Genomic DNA, 19499 nt, shown 5'->3' on the forward strand with positions numbered 1-19499 from the left:
ATGGACAGTAAAGTAATTAAGAGCTTCAGCATTTTTTTAGGCATAAGTGTATCTTCTGATATTTTGTCAGGTTGTCAATATCCTGAGGTCATATTTAGGCTTGTCCTTGTGTTTTTTTTCTCACAACTGACTTGATACCCAAGATATTACACCTTGAAACACTGAAATGCACACTTGTTTTGTTTTTTTCTATTTCTCAAATCATATATTAGTTTCAACCATTCTTTCAAAATAAGGACCATATAATTGTGTGCTCTCTAATTAGAAATAACTGGTCCTAGGCCCTGGCTGGTTGGCTCAGCGGTAGAGCATCAGCCAGTGTGCAGGAGACCCGGGTTCGATTCCCGGCCAGGGCACATAGGAGAAGCGCCCATTTGCTTCTCCACCCCCCCCCTCCTTCCTCTCTGTCTCTCTCTTCCCCTCCTGCAGCCAAGGCTCCATTGGAGCAAGGATGGCCCGGGCGCTGGGGGTGGCTCCTTGGCCTCTGCCCCAGGCGCTGGAGTGGCTCTGGTTGCGGCAGAGCAACGCCCCGGAGGGGCAGAGCATCACCCCCTGGTGGGCAGAGCATCGCCCCTGGTGGGCGTGCCGGGTGGATCCTGGTCGGGCGCATGCAGGAGTCTGTCTGACTGTCTCTCCCCTTTTCCAGCTTCAGAAAAAAAAAATAAATAAATAACTGGTCCTAGATGTTCTTTCTCTTTGTAAAATTACAACTGCCAAAATTTAGCTGAAAGTAAAATATTATGATTTCTGTAGTGGAACCTTATGATTGTTTCTCTGGTTATACTGACATGAGTAATATCAATAAATCTAATATATTCATAAAGATATTAGATGCATCAAAACTTCATTAAGATTATTTTTACTTAAAACTATACTGGTCAACAGAATAAATACTTTAATTGAAAAGAAAAATGGGCATAATCAAACATCAAATAGGTCTCAAATATGACTATGTATGCAAACAACTGGATTTTTAAAGAGGCACAACCTCTTTGCTAGGACAGTGCAACACAATGGTAAACACTAATGTTATTGCAACCAGGCTCCCCAGGTTCAAATCCTGACTGTAGCAATATTTAAATGAGCTGTATAAGCTCCTTTTAGTCAAAGTTTTTTTGTCTATTAAAATAGAATACTCTTAAATTCTATCTTATACTCCTTTAAATATTAAGTACTATAAAATAGGTAACATGTTAATAATAGAGACTATCTCTTGGCCAAGTAGCTCAGTTGGTTTGGGCATCATCCAGATATAGATTCTGCATGGTTGCAGGTTCGATATCCAGTTAGGGCACATACAAGAATCAACCCATGAATACATGAATGGGTAGAACAACAGATTGATGTTTCTATCTCTCAAATCAATAAATAAAATCTTTTAAATTCTGACTAAATAAGCATTATGTTAAACATTCACCTTGGAAATTTAAAAAAATATATATATTTAAAAATATTTAGGATGATAAGTGGTGAATTTTGAATTTATTTTCCATGATTAGCCTCCAGTCATGTTTTTATGCAGAATTGTCTTCTTATGAATGTAAATACTGAGCACTGGGACATAAGGGAGTGACCTCCCTGGGTTTGAAATTTGCAATGATCTTTCTATTTCAGATGCTTATCGGAATCCTAGGGAACTTCTCACTCTTCTGTCATTATATGTCCCTTTACCTCAGTGGGTACAGGACAAAGCCAGCAGATTTATTTTTTTTTTCGTATTTTTTTTTCTGAAGCTGGAAACAGGGAGAGACAGTCAGACAGACTCCCTCATGCGCCCGACCGGGATCCACCCAGCACGCCCACCAGGGGGCTACGCTCTGCCCAGCAGGGGGCGATGCTCTGCCCCTCCGGGGCGTTGCTCTGTTGCGACCAGAGCCACTCCAGCGCCTGGGGCAGAGGTCAAGGAGCCATCCCCAGCGCCCGGGCCATCTTTGCTCCAATGGAGCCTCAACTGCTGGAGGGGAAGAGAGAGACAGAGAGGAAGGAGAGGGGGAGGGGTGGAGAAGCAGATGGGCGCTTCTCCTGTGTGCCCTGGCCAGAAATAGAACCCGGGACTTCTGCACATCAGGCCGCCGCTCTACCATTGAGCCAACCGGCCATGGCCAGAGTTTTTTTATTTATGATTTTAATTTGTGTTTGCATAGATTCAAGTGTCCTACCGAATATACCTTCCCCCACCCCCTTATTTCCCCAAGCCTGCAGATTGGATTGTCATTCACCTGACTAAGCAACTCTGAACTCATTCTCTCAATTGGTTTACCGGAGACAATAGCGGCATTGGGTCTGAAATATTTTTTCAGTAATTTTGGATGCAAACTTGTTTTCTGCATTCAGAAAGTAGCCAGAAGTGTGTGCGTGGCCACCATCTGCTTTTTGAGTGTCTTCCAGGCAATCACCATCAGTAATTGGAAATCTCAGTGGGCAGAGCTTAAAGCAAAAGCTGCCAAATACACAAACACCTCAAATATCCTCTGCTGGATCCTGAACATAATGCTAAATATTAAAGTTCCTGAGAATGTGACTGACAAATGGAACACCAAAAACATCTCAAACACTATGAGCCTGGATATGCTCCATTAAAGTTTTTCTAATGATACATACGATCCATATAAAGTAGTCATATCTGCCCATAATGCTTTGTGTTTGGGACTCTGACTTGGGCCAGGAAAACCATGGTTTCTATTCTGTACAGGCATAACCAGCAGGTCCAAAAACTTCATGTGACCAACGTGTCTCCCAGATCGTCCCGTGAGATTAGAGCTATCCAAAACATCCTTGTTCTGGTGACCATTTTTGTATATTTTTATGCCTTCTCCTCCATTATTCACATTTATATTTCTATTCTTGGTAAGACCACTAGGTGGCTAGTGAACACTTCTGTCTTAATCAATGCATGCTTCTCAACTGCCAGCTCCTTTGTCTTCTTGAGTCATAACCACCCTGTACTCAGTTCACCTTTGTGTGCACTGGAAGATGTAAGCAGTTTCTGCATTCCTGCATCTCGTCAAAAGAATATACACTGTCTACCTTTCACTCTCTTTAGTCATCTATTCCTGATTCTGCAAGAAATCGTGAGTATAATTATATTCAGTCTCATTGCACATAGAGATTTGAATAACAGATTCTGCTGCTACAATAAATAGTAAATAATGTTTGTTTTACTACATAATAGTATTTATTATGTAAGTACTCACATGATTATTTTTTAATGATGGTTGCAGTGGAGTAGTTCAGAGTCCTGTGAACAAAAAACAGTCCTGAAATAATGTAGAGACACTGGAAATGTTTTTGAGTGTGTAGTCTTTCATGAGAGATAGCAACTTTGTCAATATTTACTGGCCATCCCATAGAGAGGGCAGTGCCTTGAAAGGAATCCATGTGGGATGTTCCTCCAAGAAGCTCAGGATAGAGCTTTCTGTGTGCCTGTATTGTATTGCAAATGGCCTTAGTTGAAGCTGGAGGAAAAATAAGGTTATAGTCATTATGGACTATGACTGCCAAGTGTGAATATGGTTTCTTACATCCTCAGAGAATGATAACTATTCAAAATAAAAAATGTGTATGAAGAAAGATTAACAAGTTTTAAAATACTGTACATTAAATATTATACTAGTGAAATGTATGGAACAAAAAAATGGTTATTGAAAATACCTGCCTAGATAAAATAGTTCCACATTCTAAATTGACAAAAAGGTTTCTGAAGCTTTATGAAGAAAATTATATATTAAGTGTATGATAGGGAATTTGCATAAAAGGAAATTGACATAAACACTGCAAAGGGAGCATAAAAGTACCATTCTGCGAAAAGTAAGGAGTGATTCAATTAAATTCACTCATGTCTCAACAGATTCTCAGAATATTTAAATAGCATTGAAAAATTAACAGTACTGCTTTCCCATGGCACAGATTATGGTTTTTTTTTTATATTTTCTCAAGAAATTTGTGATTTGCATTTTGATTTCTTTGTTAATTTATACATTATTTTAGTAGAATGTTGTTTACTTCTGTGTCTGTATCTCTGCCAGATTTTTTTCCTAAATTTTATCTAGTTTTGTACCATTCTGATTGGAGAAAATGCTTTACATTTTTTTGGTCTATTTTTCTTTTTGGAGAGGGACAGAGAGATGGACAGATAGTGATAACAAACAGGAAGGGAGAGAAATGAGAAGCCTCAATTTTGTGTTGGGGCTTTTTGTTGTGGCTCCTTAGTTGTTCATTGATTGCTTTCTCATATGTGCCTTGACTTGGGGATGCCAGCAGAGGGAGTGACCCCTTGCTGAAGCCAGTGACCTTGGACTTCAAGCCAGAGAACTTTGCGCTCAAGCCAGCGACCATGGTGTCAAGCTGAATAACAATGTGATCAAGTTAGCGGCCTCAGGGTTTCAAACCTGGGTCCTTGGCATCCTAGTCCAATGCTCTATCCACTGCACAACCACCTGCTCAGGCAAGATACGTTAGTTTTCATTGGTAACACTGGGGAACAATTTTTTTTCATTTTCTGTTGCATGAAGTTTTAGAACTTTTTCTATATATTTCTGCATCGCTGATTCCAAATCTGAAATTTGTTTTTTTGGTGCATGTTCTAGTTTTTATACAATTTTCATTTCATTTTGTTATAGTTAATGGCATGCATTGGTTTTTAAATTGAAGTTAAAAGACAACAACTCTTGGATTGAACATTACCACAAGGCAATTAATGTTTTACAAACATCACTTTTACATAATTGTAGTTGCTTTTAAATGTAAAAAATCATTATCTGATAAAAAAAACACTGTCTTATTTTGTTTTAAGATTGAATCATGGCTTCTTTGAGTAGGCATAAATGTAAGAATAGTCCTGACACCTTCAGTTATATATGTGGCTGTTACACACTTCAATGTCAAAGGTGCAATATTTCATCATTTGTGACACATGCATATATAGCCTATTTTCAAGTTCTCCTTGGTGATCAAGACATGAATTGGGCTCCTCGTATTGTGTGTCATAATTATGAGAAAGTGTTCCGTGACTGAACAAAAAGGAAACACAAAGGAATGCCTTTTGGTATTCCCATGGTTTGGCGTGAACCTAAGGACCACAGTAGTATCTGTATTTTTCTGTCTGATCCATACCAAAGGGCATCGGCAAGAAAAAACAGCATATGATTGCATATCCTAATATTCCTTCAGCAATACGACCTATCCCACACTCTGAGACACTCTTGGTTCCAGTATTGAACGGTTTTATTTTTTTTAAGAATCAAGACAGTGAACATGGTGATCAAGTGTATTTTGATAAGATTCATGAGGAAATGGTTGTAGAATCTGAAGGATCTCCTTCTGGTGCCAAGCAGTCCTTAACCCCTCAGCAGTTAGCCAATCCAAATTGAATGACTTAGTACGAGATTTGAGACTATCAAAGAAAGCAGCTGAGCTATTAACCTCTAGGATTCAGAAAATAATATACTTCACCAGTCAGCTAAAGTATCCCATTTCAGGAAGCATGAACAAATTTTTGTGGACATTTTTTTTTTTTTAAGAAAAACACTTTGTTTACTGTCATGATATCAGTAGTCTTCTCAGCCAGCTAGGTGTTACCACTTACAGTATAACAGAATGGCAGCTATTTCTTGACAGCTCTAAACGGAGTCTGAAATGTGCTCTTCTACACAACGGTAATGTTTATGCAGCGGTTCCAACTGGTTAGTCAACTCATCTGCAAGAAGATTATAATGACATAAAAATTGTCCTCGATTTTCTGAAGTATGAGGAGCATAACTGGATCATTTGTGTGGATCTTAAAATAGTAAATTTCTTACTAGGACAACAGAGAGGTTTTACAAAGTATCCTTGCTTTCTGTGTTTGTGGGACAGCCAAGCTCGGAAGAAACATTTGACACTGAAGGAGTGGCCGAAATATGAAGCTCTGGAAGTAGGGATGCAAAATATTGTGAATAAACCTGTAGTTAATAAAGACAGGATAATTTTTCCCCCAACTTCACATCAAACTTGGCTTAATGAAGCAGCAGATTCAGGCTTTGAATAGAGAAAGTGAATGCTTTTAACATATTATTTCTGGTTTTCTTGCCTTGTCTTTTGAGAAGATAAAAGCAGGTGTATTTGATGGACCTCAAATTCGAACTCTCATACATGACGAAGAATTTGCCAGGAAGATGAATAAGAAGGAGAAAGCAGCATGGCAGTCTTTTGTTACAAAGAACTTTCTTGGCAACAAAAAAGCAGAAAAGTATGAACTTCTGGTTCAAAGGATGCTGTTGGCTTTCCACATTGGATGTAACATGAGCATTAAGATTACCTTCCTGAACAGTCACCTTGATAAGTTTCCCAAAAATCTTGGAGTTGTTAGTGATGGCAGACTAATGCTGAAGCACCAAACGAGATTGTCCTCAACAAGTACAGAAATGCAAGAGCTACAAATGCAAATTTTTGCCTGAATAGAATTTAAATAATTTTGCACAAATTTTGTGCTTAAAATAAGTGTTTTAATATATTCTATTTCAAAATTGTAGACAAATTCTGATGCAATCATATCTTTTAGTGTGTTAGTGTATTTACTGCATTATATAAATTATTGTATTTTCACAAAGATGATGCCCATGAAGACATTCTACTTGTTAAACTAAATGTTGAAAATTTTACAATAAGATGAAAACATAAATTCTTGAATTGCAAAAAAACTGTAGCTTACAGAGAAAAATTAATGTCATATTTGAGATCAGCACACTTGAATTAGGTAAGAATAAGTGTGTTTTTGGATGCAACAAAAATTTTGTTCCCCAGTGTAATCTGTGAATATACTTGAAATTCTCTACTTTGATGAGAAATTCTCCATTAGGCCCTGGCCAGTGGCTCAGTGGTAGAGTGTCAGCCAGCTTGTGGATATCCTAGGTTTGATTCTCAGCCAGAGTACACAGGAGAAACCACCATGTGCTTTCCTACCCTGCACACTTCTATCTCTCTCTATCAGTCTCTCTCTTTCTCCCTCTCTTTCTTTCTTTCTCACTCTTCCTCTCCCTTTCCAACTGCCATGGCTCAATTGGTACAATCACGTAGGACCAGGGCACAAAAAATGGCTTTCTGGAGCATCTTCCTCAGGTTTTAAAAATAGCTCAGTTGCAACCATGGTCCCAGATGGGCAGAGCATCAAGTCCAGACAGGGGTTGCCAGGTAAATTCTGGTAGGTAGGGGTCCATGCAGGAGTCTGTGTCTCTGTCTCCCCTCTTACTTGGAAAAGAAGAAAACCAAAAAGAAATCCTTGATAACCTGCACCTGAGCTCCTTTGCATTTCTGGGCCTTCACCTCACTCCAGGGGGGTTCAGATTTGAATTGGAGTGTGGCCTTGGCCTTACATTTGTAAAGATTACTTTGAGGAAACTGCCTTGTAGAGTTATACAGAGGAAAAGAGAGTGATATCATCCCTTTTTTATAAATGTTTATTACATGTATTTTGTTGTCTTCCCTTATAGCTAGAAATCTTGAATGTTCCTCAATGCACATGGAAATCCTAGGGATTGTTTCTTGATCTTTTTGTGCCTTTATGGAAATATTTCTATGTGAACAGCAACATAAAAATTTCAGTTAGTTCCTGCTTGCTTGTATTTTGCCTGATTGATGCATAAGTATGGGGGAGCGCCATGTGTGTAAAGTCTATGTAAGGCTGTGGGTGCTTGCCCTCAGGGCGGCAGATGACAAATAGCAGATTATCTCACACCATTGGTAGGATCCATTGTTTGCTGTTGTTTGCCTAGGAAGTGGTTCCCCTACCACCCCTGTAAAGCCAGTAGCCACAGCCAGCATCACAGCCACCTGGCCCGTGCAGGTTCACATTTGATTCAGACAGAAGGTAATGAAACAACGGAGCCAAGAACTAGTGGGCAATTACCTTTTTAATCCTATCTCACATCCGGCGATTGAGAAAATATACACAGTTGAAAAACACTTCCCTTTTTATTCAGGGCTCCAAAAGCCACTGACTCATCAGAGGATTCCTAGAATCAAAGGTTTCTACCTCACCAGCCTAATTCACCTCTTTTCCTCATCTCCTTCTCTCTACACAAACTGGCTTCTCCTTCAGCACTCCTCCATCTTGGCTGTTTCTCCTCTGCTATGCTAATTTTAGGAACCAAGAGCACCATTAGTTCTTGATTGAGATCACTGTGATTGTAACATGCTAAGCATATATATTTTAAAATTTTGAACAAAGGTATTAGTTTTTCTTAGTTATTTTTAATATGATATACAGAAATCCTGTGTTGGCCCTGGCTAGCTGGCTCACTGGTCGTGCATTGGCCCAGAGTGAATGTCCTGAATTTGATTCTTGGTCAAGGAACACAGGGGAGGAATTTGTTTCAGGCTCAACCCGTCCCCCTTCTGTATCTTTCTCTCTTCCAGTCCTGCATCCATGGATTTATTGGTTGGAGCAAATTAGCCCCCAGTGCTGAGAATGACCCCAGTGGCCCCCTCCTCAGGTGCTAAAATAGGCCTCAGTTCTAATGGAGCAAAGGCTCCAGAAGGGCAGAGTATTGCCCCCTAGTGGGCTTGTGGTGTGGATCTCAGTCCTGGTGCATGTGGCAGTCTGTCTCTCTGCCTCCCCTCCTCTCACTAAAAAAAAAAAGAAGTTTTATATTAAAATACATTAAAAAGTCTGTTATTACTCAAACAAAAGGTATGCGGTTATGCTGTCGTTTCTACTTACTCACTTTATATACAAAGTCATCAGTTATTGGTTCTTTAAAAAGTTTCATATAGAGCATTCTGAATAAATATAGAAATAAATAAAAACAGCCAGCCTGACCTGTGGTGGTGCCGTGGACAGAGCATCGACCTGGAACACTGATGTTGCCCGTTTGAGAGTGTGTTTGGAGGTTCTAGCAGGGGAGCGCAGCTACTCGTGCACCCTTGACCTGAGAATGGTCCTCTCCTCTGTTGGGGAAGGTTGTCCTCTTCAACCAAGCTACAGCTTTGGAGGGATATACATGGAGCGGTGAGGGAGGAAGGGGACACCCGACTAGCCAGCCAGATCAGCTGAGTCAACCCTGGTAATCAATGGGGTGACAGATGTCACAGCCAGATCACTCTCACATTCTAATGTTGCCAGTTTGGAACCCCAGCCTTGTCTAGTCAAGGTACATATGGCAGTTGATGCTTCCTGCTCCTCCCCCCTTTCTGTCTGTCTCTCTATAATGAATAACGTCTTTTAAAATTAAAAGGAAAAAAAAATTCTATTTGTCTCCGCACAGAGCCTGCACATTTAGAATTATTGCGTCATGACCTGATGTCAGCAGACATGGCGAGAATGACTCCGTTCCTAGCACCTGTCAGGGCACATCACCTGGAATTCACCACTGGCCTTGACCACCAGGCTGCCTTGTTCTTCTTCCATTTCGAGTCCCCTTCCTCGCTGGGTTGTAAGCAGTGTACAGGTAACTACGTCCTTTCAGTCATTCCAAGTACTAATACTACAGGGCCAGGCGTATCAGAGGCACTTAATGCAAGTATAATTTTAACTCAAAATTTTATTTTCTGGAATGTATTTTTTAAAAAAGTGACTGTAACACACACACATATGCACAGGAAGGTTCAGAAATATTTTTATGGGAGTTTTTTTTAAGGTAATTATAGATTCATGTGCAGTTGTAAAAAATAATACAGCCTGACCTGTGGTGGCACATAACCTGAATGCTGAGGTCACCGGATCAAAACCCTGGGCTAACCTGGTCAGGGCACAAATGGGAATTGATGCTTTCTGCTTGTCCCCTTTTCTCTCTCTTTCTCCTCTCTAAAACAAACACATTATTTTTATAAAGTAATACAAAGGGGATCTTTTGTACCTTTACTCAGTTTACCCCAATTGTTCCACAAGCAAAATTATAGTGCAGTATCACAAATAGGACATTGAGATAGATACTACCCAGCAATGTTGTTCAAATTTTTCTAGAGAATTGTCTTTTAAAATTAAAAGGTAGAAATACAAATATCTCACAGTAGTGGGTAGATTTAATAAATTATGGTCTGCTATAATGGCATATATTTATTCATAATGATATTGACTTATATTAACTGAGGAAGGAGTTTTGGGTGAATTACCAAGCCAAGAAGGTAGGTTTTAAAAGGTATGTATAGGCCCTGGCCGGCTGGCTCAGTGGTAGAGCGTCGGCCTGGCGTGCAGAAGTCCCGGGTTCGATTCCGGGTCAGGGCACACAGGAGAAGCGCCCATCTGCTTCTCCACCCCTCCCCCTCTCCTTCCTCTCTGTCTCTCTCTTCCCCTCCCGCAGAGAGGCTCCATTGGAGCAAGGATGGCCCAGGCGCTGGGGATGGCTCCTTGGCCTCTGCCCCAGGCACTAGAGTGGCTCTGGCGCAACAGAGTGACGCCCCAGAGGGGCAGAGGATCGCTCCCTGGTGGGCAGAGCGTCGCCCCCTGGTGGGCGTGCCAGGTGGATCCCAGTCGGGCGCATGCGGGAGTCTGTCTGACTATCTCTCCCCGTTTCCGGCTTCAGAAAATACAAAAAAAAAAAAAAAAAAAAAAGGTATGTATAATGTGGGAGCAGAGACTTGGTGAAATTAAGAACCCAGGCTGTGCCTGAGCCATGGTGGCTCAGTGGATAAAGTGTAGACTTGGAACACTGAGGGAGCTGGTTCAAAGCCCTGGGCTTGCCGGGTCAAGGCACATATGACAAGCAATCAACAAATAACTAAACTGAAGCCACCATGAGATGATAAGTCTCATTCCCCACTTCCTCTCCCTGTAAAAAGTAATAAATAAAGCATTAAACAAAAAAAGAAACCCAGATTCTGTGGTCTGACTTTCATGATGTGATTCGTAGCTCTGACAGTTACTAACCTTAAAAGTGTCTGTTCCCTACAGGTAAGATTACAATAAAATTAGCACCTACCAGGTATGACTGTCTCAATTCTTAAGAAAAGAATCTATGAAAAATATGGTAACATGTTATTACTGAAAATCAATAATATGACATATCAATTTTTTTTGCAACAGAGACAGAGAGAGACTGAGAAAAAGACACCTAGGGAGAGACAGGCAGGAAAAGAGAGATGAGAAGCATCAATTCTTAGTTGTAGCTCCTTCGTTGTTCATTGATTGCTTTCTCATATGTTCCTTGACTGGATGGGAGGCCACAGCAAAGCAGAGTGACCCCTTGCTCAATCCAGTGACATCGGACTCAAGCCACCAACTTTCGGCTTCAAACCAGTGACCTCGGGGTTTTGAACCTGGATCCTCTTTCAGTCCAACACTCTCCACTGTGCCATCACCTGTTCAGGTATGCCACTATATATAGCTATGAAAGAAACTCAAACATGCTGGTCCTTTTTCTTTTCTTTTAAAAAATATATTATTAATTGACTTTAGATAGAGGAGCAAGGGGAGGAGAGGAGCGGGAAACCTCAATTGGTAGTTGCTTCTTGTACCTTGACCAGGCAATCCCAGGATTTCAAACTGGCCACCTCAGCATTCCAGGTTGATGCTTTCTTGACTCCGCCACCAGAGGCCAGCCTGTTTCTCTTTTATTGCTATGCAAAAATATATGATTCTTAAAAAAAAAAAAATATATATATATATATATATATATGATTCTTAAACATGCTGTCTATATAATCAAAGCTAACTGAAAAGTTTCAGAGCCTCTTAAAAATAAAATTCTTTGGCACTCTCTCCTGGGAGCACACCTCTGTCCCCGTGTCTCCCTTCCACCTTAACTGCTCTTTTGCCTCTGTAAGTTGTTTCCTAAAGACCATCTCTTCTACCTCTGTGACTTTCTAAGTAAACATCCTCATATTTTGAAAAAACAATTTTTATTTTTTAAGTATTTCTTAATTTTATATTTTACTGTTTTATTTTTCTGAACTGAAAATCAGAGAGACAGAGAGGCAGACTTCCACTTGCATTGTACCAGTATCAACCCGGCATGCCCACCAGGGGGCAATGCTCAAGGCATCTGGGGCATTGCTCTGTTGCAACCAAAGCCATTCTATTGCCTGAGGCAGAGTCCATGGAGACATCCTCAGCACCTGAGCCAGCTTTGCTCCAATGGACCCTTGGGTGTGGGAGGTGAAGAGGGAGATAGAAAGGAGAGGAGAAAGACTGGAGAAAGAGATGGATGCTTCTCCTGTATGCCCTGGCTAGGAATCAAACTCAGTACTTCTGCTTGCGAGGCCGACGCACTACTGCTGAGTCAACTGGCCAGAGGTAATTTATTTTTTTTTTTCTATTTTTTTGAAATGAGAGGCAGAGAGACTCCTTACGTGTCCAACGGGGATCCATCTGACATGCCCACAAGGGTCAATGTTCTGCCCATCTGGGGCAGTAGTCCCCAACCCTCAGGCCATGGACCAGTACCGGTCTGTGGACCATTTGGTACCGATCCACAGAGAAAGGATAAATAACTTACATTATTTCTCTTTTATTTATATTTAAGTCTGAATGATGTTTTATTTAAAAAAAAATGACCAGATTCCCTCTGTTACATTCGTCTAAGACTCACTCTTGGCGCTTGTCTTGTAAGTTTGACAACTTTATTTAAAAATATCACATTTTATTTTGTGCATTTATCCGTCCCACTGTAAAGGCCGGTCCATGAAAATATTTTTTGACATTAAACTGATCTGTGGCCCAAAAAAGGTTGGGGACTACTGATCTGGGGCATTGATTCATTGTGATCAGAGCCATTCTATTGCCTGAATGTGGACATGGAGCCACTGAAGGCTCCCAAGGCAACTTTGCTGCAATGGAGCCTTGACTGCAGGAGAAAAAGAGACAGAAGAGGAGTTAGAATTGAGTTGAAAGGCTGTTCTCCTGTGTGATTGGGGATGAATTGAAGTTTTATTAATTAATTAACTTATTTTGGGTGTCAGACATAGAGAGAGACAGAGGAGGGGACAGATAGGGACAGACAGACAGGAAGTGAGAGAGATAAGAAGCATCATTCTTCATTGCACACTTTAGGTGTATATTGATTTATTTCTCATATGTGCCAGAGGTTCCAGCAGAACAAGTGACCCTTACTTACTCAAGCCAATGACTGTGTATTCAAGATAGTGACCTTTCGTGGCTGAGGCCAGCCAGGTTCACATTGGTACCAAGCAGACAGTAGTGGAACTGCAGAGCCATAAAGCATTGGGCTATTATTATCTTACATTCTTGCAGTGGCAGGTGAGCACACAGGCAAGGGAAAACAGGTTCTTAAAACAGCAGGCAAACAAACAGCAAAACAGCCCCTCTCAGTGGCAGCATGCAATTTGCAATCTCCCAAACACTGCCCTGAGTCCAATTACCTGTAGTCTTACATATACATACGTTATGCACATGTGGCTCTGCCATGTGCTCACACACTAATCATGCAAAGTGCAAGTGACCAAGCCTAACAGCTGTTTTCCAAACGGTCTAGAATGGAAGAAGGTACACGCAAGAGCCTAGCCAGGCTGCCTTGGCTCTCTAGAAAATTTATGGGATAGAAATGACCCTGCACTGGAACAGTAGCAAAAAGGGGACCTCGAAGAGAGGTTCAGGCAATTAGCTGGGGATAAACTGCAGCTGCTCATTCCTCTTCTGGCTGCAAGTTTCATGGGAACACTTAGTCTTAGAATTTAGGAGATGCAACCCTGTTGGGGAAAAAAGGTGAGTTAGCAGGAGAAAGAGAGTGCTCTCAGCCTTTTGTTTTTAGGGTTTGTAAAGACTGAGTTAAGAGAAGATCTCAATAGAATATATTCATCAGATTTCTAGGTGGGTTCTTTTCGGGTCCTGTTTCCACTAAATAGTCAGTGCCAGGGTGTTATTATTCAATGCAGCTGGTCCTGGCATAGCCCAGCTGGTTTTGCTGCTTTATTTGGAATGGAGCTCAAATACAGCTGAGGTCTAGATGTTATATCTAGAGAGGTGACTTTTGTATTTCGCTGTAAATACAGCCAGTTCAGTTATCTCAGTTTCCCCATTCTACTTCCAAAGGAATGTTCCTAGCTTCTTCGTAACCTGCCTCATCAATACGCTGTAAACAGGTTTATTACAAAGGTATTTGAAGGTAATTGATGGCAAGTGTGGAATGGGACAGTTAATATTTAAAAAAAAATTTAAATTCATTTTAGAGAGCGTGGAAGGGAAACAATTCACTGGCTGTTTCTTGTTTATGTCCCATGCAGGGATGGAACCCGCAACCTTGGCATATCAGATGACGTCCTAACAACCTGAAAAACCAGGGCCCACATTCTAATACTTAATTAGTGCACACACAACCATGAAAGACATAGGGGTATTTCTGACCCTAGGGAAAAACCATTCCTGTACTGTAAAGGTCAGGTAAAATACCTCTCTCGCACCTTCTTGATTTAGTTCCACCTTTTCAGCGTTACTGCGCATGCCTGGCCTCAACACACAGCACCCTCTGTCGCTCCCTCCCCGGGACACCCCGCCCATACACTGCTTTTTTCCTGCTTTTGGGATGTCCTAGTGCGCATGCGCAGTCTAACCGGGCCACGCCTCCATGACGTTTCCTCTTTTCTCCGAGCGCCATTTTCTGCTGGCCGGGAATTGGCTGGGAAGGTCATAGTAGGAATTGTGAGTTCTCGTCTTTTTACGTTAAATTTTCGTTTCACAGCCCCCTTTTTTATACACAGTCTGGATGTCGTCGTGTTCCCTCAGACAGTCCTATCCTCCGTGAAAATTCAGGCGTCCCCGCGAGTGTCCGGCGCTTTCCTTGGGGGTGGGGGTTAAAATGGCTCCCAGGCTGCTCCCTGCGCTCGGCTCTTCTCTTCGTTAGGTAACCGCGTCTTCTCCGTCATTTTTACTTTTAAAACCGAAAGTGAGGTCTCCGTTCGTCAGTAGCTACTAGTGTTCTGAGGAGTTTGTGTTATGTTCTTTCACGGGTACAAATTTATACTCGTAAAGTTCTGGCCGCGGGATATACCGCAGATCCACGTGCCGAGTGTTCTCCCCACGCGTACGTAGAACTGATTGTGAGCTGCGGGATGTGTTAATTAACTTGATTGTGCTAGTATTTCCATCTATGTGTATTTCAAAGGATCTCATGGATTCCTTCAGTGTACATAATTTTTATTTGACAATAATGTCTCAGTAAAGCCCCAACGGATAATTCAGGCGGTCGGTGTGCTTGGCTTGCCGCCTCCGGGTGGTTAAATTCTGCTTCACATTGGCTTGCTCGGGCATTTTGCAAATACACTTTTTTGTGCCTCCCTCTTTTCCACCCTCTCCCCCCCTCCCATTTGAAGTCTCATTGTGATATTTGTAGTAAGTGAAGCAGCAGCCTACAAGAATGAACACTTCAGTGACAATTATAAGGGAGTTTAGGACAGAGGTGGCTGGTCCTCTTGACCCTGTCCCAACTCCAGAAGTTATTTTGAAGGTTAACGAGAGAGGGGTGAGCTGCACTGCCCTTCTGTGCGGGAGTTGCTGAATCCCTGGAATGGGGAGAGACTGGTTGTTGAGGGCTACATCACCATTGGGAGAGAGGTATGTTAAAGCAGTGGTCTCCAACCCTCGGTCCACAGAGAAAGAATAAATAACTTACATTATTTCCTTTTTACTTATATTTAAGTCTGAACGATGTTTTATTTTTAAAAAGTGAGGAGATTCGGCCCTGGCCGCTTGGCTCAGCGGTAGAGCGTAGTCCTGGCGTGCGGGGGGGGGGGGGGGGGGGGGGGGGGGGGGGGGGGGACCTGGGTTCGATTCCGGCCAGGGCACACAGGAGAAGCGCCCACTTGCTTCTCCACCCCCCCCCTTCCTCTCTGTCTCTCTCTTCCCCTTTTGCAGCCAAGGCTCCATTGGAGCAAAGATGGCCCGGGAGCTGGGGATGGTTCCTTGGCCTCTGCCCCAGGCGCTAGAATGGCTCTGGTTGGCACAGAGCAACGCCCGGGAGTAGCAGAGTATCGCCCCCTGGTGGGCAGAGCGTCGCCGGGTGGATCCAGGTCGGGCGCATGCGGGGAGTCTGTCTCTCCCCGTTTCCAGCTTCAGAAAAATACAAAAAAAAAAAAAAGGGACCAGATTCCCTCTTTTACATTCGTCTAAGACTCACTCTTGATGCTTGTCTCGTATGTTCAACAATTATATTTTAAAATACCAGTTTTTACGCTGGTTGCATAATTTTATTTTGTGCATTTATCCGTCTCGCCCTAAAAGCCGATCCGTGAAAATATTTTCTGACATTAAACCGGTTCGTGGCCCAAAAAAGTTTGGGGACCACTGTGTTAAAGCACAGGTTCCCGGCCTAGCGTGCGGAGGACCCGGGTTCGATTCCCGGCCAGGGCACACAGGAGAAGCGCCCATTTGCTTCTCCAGCCCTCCGCCGCGCTTTCCTCTCTGTCTCTCTCTTCCCCTCCCGCAGCCAAGGCTCCATTGGAGCAAAGATGGCCCGGGCGCTGGGCGTGGCTCTGTGGCCTCTGCCTCAGGCGCTAGAGTGGCTCTGGTCGCAATATGGCGACGCCCAGGATGGGCAGAGCATCGCCCCCTGGGGGGCAGAGCACCGCCCCTGGTGGGCGTGCCGGGTGGATCCCAGTCGGGCGCATGCGGGAGTCTGTCTGACTGTCTCTCCCTGTTTCCAGCTTCAGAAAAATGAAGAAAAAAAAAAAAAACAAGAAAAAGCACAGGTTCCTGCCCAGGTAGTAGGAAGGCCAAGGTAGCGTCCTCCTTGCAGAGGAACAATATTCCCTGTTGTGTCAGGCAGGGAGGGAGATGAATTGAGAAGAGGTGAGAAAGAAGATAGGGAGGTGTGCTTCTTTCTTGGGGTTCTGCTGCCCAGACTGATCATGTAAACGCAATTCCTGCTCCAATAAGGGGAGAGAGATAGGTAGTTCCTTGTTGGGTGCAGTGAAAATGAGGGCAAACACTGGAGGAGGAGGTGATTTAAGAGAAAAGGGAGAGGGAGAAATAAGAGAAATTAAAAGAAGGGGTTTGTAAGGTAGGAAAGAAGGGAAACCGGACTGATTGGAGTAAGCAGCTGTTTGTGTCAGGAGGGACCTGGTGTCTATTTGTTGAGACAATTGTGTGGTTGGAGTTCGTAGAGTGACACAGATGTTGCATGTTGTTTTGGCAGAGGCCACCAGAAGTGTTCCTGATGTTTTGGTGAAGCATAAGTGAGCTTGAGTTACCCTGAGCTCACCGTACTGAGCACTTGAAGGATTTTCATTATAGTTTTAGCATACATTTAGTTATTATTAATCATTTTGAAAGATTTTATTTATTTATATTTAGGGAGAGAAAGAGAACGCAGGATAGAGCACACAGCATCAACTCCCATATATGCCTTAAAGCGGCAAGCCCAGGGTTTCAAACCAGACACCTCAGTGTTCTAGGTTGATGCTTTATCTACGGTGCATGAGAAGTCAGGCATCATTCTTATTAATCTTTACATTTTATTTAGATGTGACTAACTAACTTTTTATCAACTAAGCATACATCATTCACTCTTTATGTAGTCTACTTTAGCTTAATGTGAATGTGCTGTCGTTTATTTTTCCTTCTTTTCTTCTTGTGTGTGTGTGTGTGTATGTAATGAATGTCAGGTAACTGTATTCTATAATGTTTACACAGTTAATAGTTTTTCAGTTGTAAGCCACAGAAGACCTCTCACATATGCTTCATACAGAAAGATGTATTTTGGCCTGACCAGGCTGTGCTGCAGTGGATGGATCATTGACCTGGGTCTGAGGACTCAGGTTTGAAACACTGAGATTGCTAGCTTGAGTGCAGTGTCAGGGTCTTCGTCTTGACTGTGGGGTCATAGACATGTCCCAATGTCTGTGGCTTGAGCCCAAAGTCTCTGGCTTGAGCAAGGGGTCACTGACTCAGCTGGTACTCCCTAGTCCAGACATATATGAGAATGCTATCAATGAGCAAGTAACGTGCTTTAGCTATGAGTTTATTCTTCTCGTCTCTCTTCCCTCCTTATTGTCTATTTTTTTTGTCTCTCTATTTAAAAATAGTGTTTTTGTTTTACTATCCTTTAGAAATCTTAGAAGAGCCAAGGTTGTATTTTTCCCATAGTATTCCGTGGTTGTAGTGCATGGCAGGTGTTTCTGCTGACAACTGCCATGGACATTCTTGGAATTGTCTTCTGTTTTTGCAGTGCATTTTTTATGTGTGTGTGTGGAGGGGGGGGTGTTGCATGGGAAAAAATACATAGTTTACACATTTACCTCAGCATGAAAGTGGTGTATCTTATTGTGTTTATTAGTTCTGTCTAAATAGATATCGAAATTTTTCCATAGTACTTTTACCCTTTACATTTTCTCCAGCTACATGTGCTCTGTTTATAATCTTTGCAAAACTTACCACATTGAAAAATTTTCTCATGTATTTTATTAATTTATATTTTACTATTTACTGATTTTGGAGAGAGAACACAGGAGCGAGAGAAAGAGAGAGAGAAAGAAACATCATTCTGTTCCTGTGTGTGCTCACACCTAGACAGTGACATTCTGCTCAAGACAGTGATCTTGGTCACAAGTCTGGGACCATGGGCTTTAAATCATCAATATTTAAGCTCAAGCCAGCAATCATAGGATCAGTTTGATGATCTTATGCACAGACTTTTCACCCCATAAACCTGGCAAAGTTACGCTTATACCTGTGACCTGAGAATTTTGAACTGGGTCCTCAGCATCCCTTGCTGAAGCTCTCTCCTCTTCACCCCACCTTCTTCAGTCATCTGAGTGATTTATCTTTTTTTTCTTCATTATTTTTTCTACATTATTTATCTTTATTTTTCCAGGATTTGTAGAGACCTAAAAAATACCACCTCATTTAATATGTAATATATTGAAATATATAAGTGCAATTTCTTCACATTATAGGTTCTTCTAATCAGATGAATGCATAGATGAGAATGAACAATTAATTGCACACTACAGACTGGGGCAAAAGTAGGTTTACGTTGTTAATACATGTAAAACAGAGTTTATTCTTGTATGATTCTTTGATTGCTGAGAACAGCTTGGCAAAGGGTGTGCTCTAAAGGAAGGTGCTGCAGGACTTTAGAAAAACATGAGACACAGCATGGAGAAAAGATGGGTTCAGGGGACTCCCAGCCTCTAGGACTGAAGCACTGATCTGTGCAGCCTCATCGTATTTATTCGTTTCTTTACTAATCAAGGAAATTACAGGACCCTGAGATAAAGTAGCAGAGCACAGATTCTGGCACATTGGATGATCAACTAATACTTTCAGGTATGCAGTAAATGGTATAAGGATCAGTGCTTCCTTTAAACAATCTTTGAAAATTACCAACTTTTAGGAATTCTATGTTCTGGATACTAGTCTTTTATCAATAAAAAATTTTGAATAAATGTGTTGACATTCCATTTATTTCTTTATTTTTTCAAGCATGCCAGTGGTTCTCTAACTGTCCCACCATCATTTTTGGAAAGCATACCTTTCTAAATTGAAGTCTTTTGCCTTTCTCAAACAGTTGTGTGTATATGATTTGTACAGGTTTTTTTGTGGGATCTCTGTTCTGTTCTATTTATCTGCACGTTTA

General features: G+C 41.9%; 1 protein-coding gene and 1 pseudogene across 3 annotated transcripts in view; both read left to right on the forward strand.

The window, feature by feature from the left end:
• LOC136330154 (vomeronasal type-1 receptor 2-like) lies at nucleotides 1-14833 on the forward strand (annotated as a pseudogene).
• LOC136331993 (zinc finger protein 432-like) overlaps nucleotides 14498-19499 on the forward strand; it is a 17191-nt gene continuing 12189 nt past the window's right edge. For 2 of the 3 annotated variants that reach the window (XM_066271203.1, XM_066271205.1), the window contains exon 1: nucleotides 14498-14566. The gene's annotated coding sequence lies outside the window, so the exon portion shown is untranslated. Of the gene's footprint in view, nucleotides 14567-19115; nucleotides 19190-19499 lie in introns of all 3 variants that reach the window. The other variant, XM_066271204.1, reaches the window with a different exon arrangement.

Source organism: Saccopteryx bilineata, chromosome 3, assembly GCF_036850765.1.
Source record: "Saccopteryx bilineata isolate mSacBil1 chromosome 3, mSacBil1_pri_phased_curated, whole genome shotgun sequence".
In the NCBI taxonomy this organism is placed as follows: domain Eukaryota; kingdom Metazoa; phylum Chordata; class Mammalia; order Chiroptera; family Emballonuridae; genus Saccopteryx; species Saccopteryx bilineata.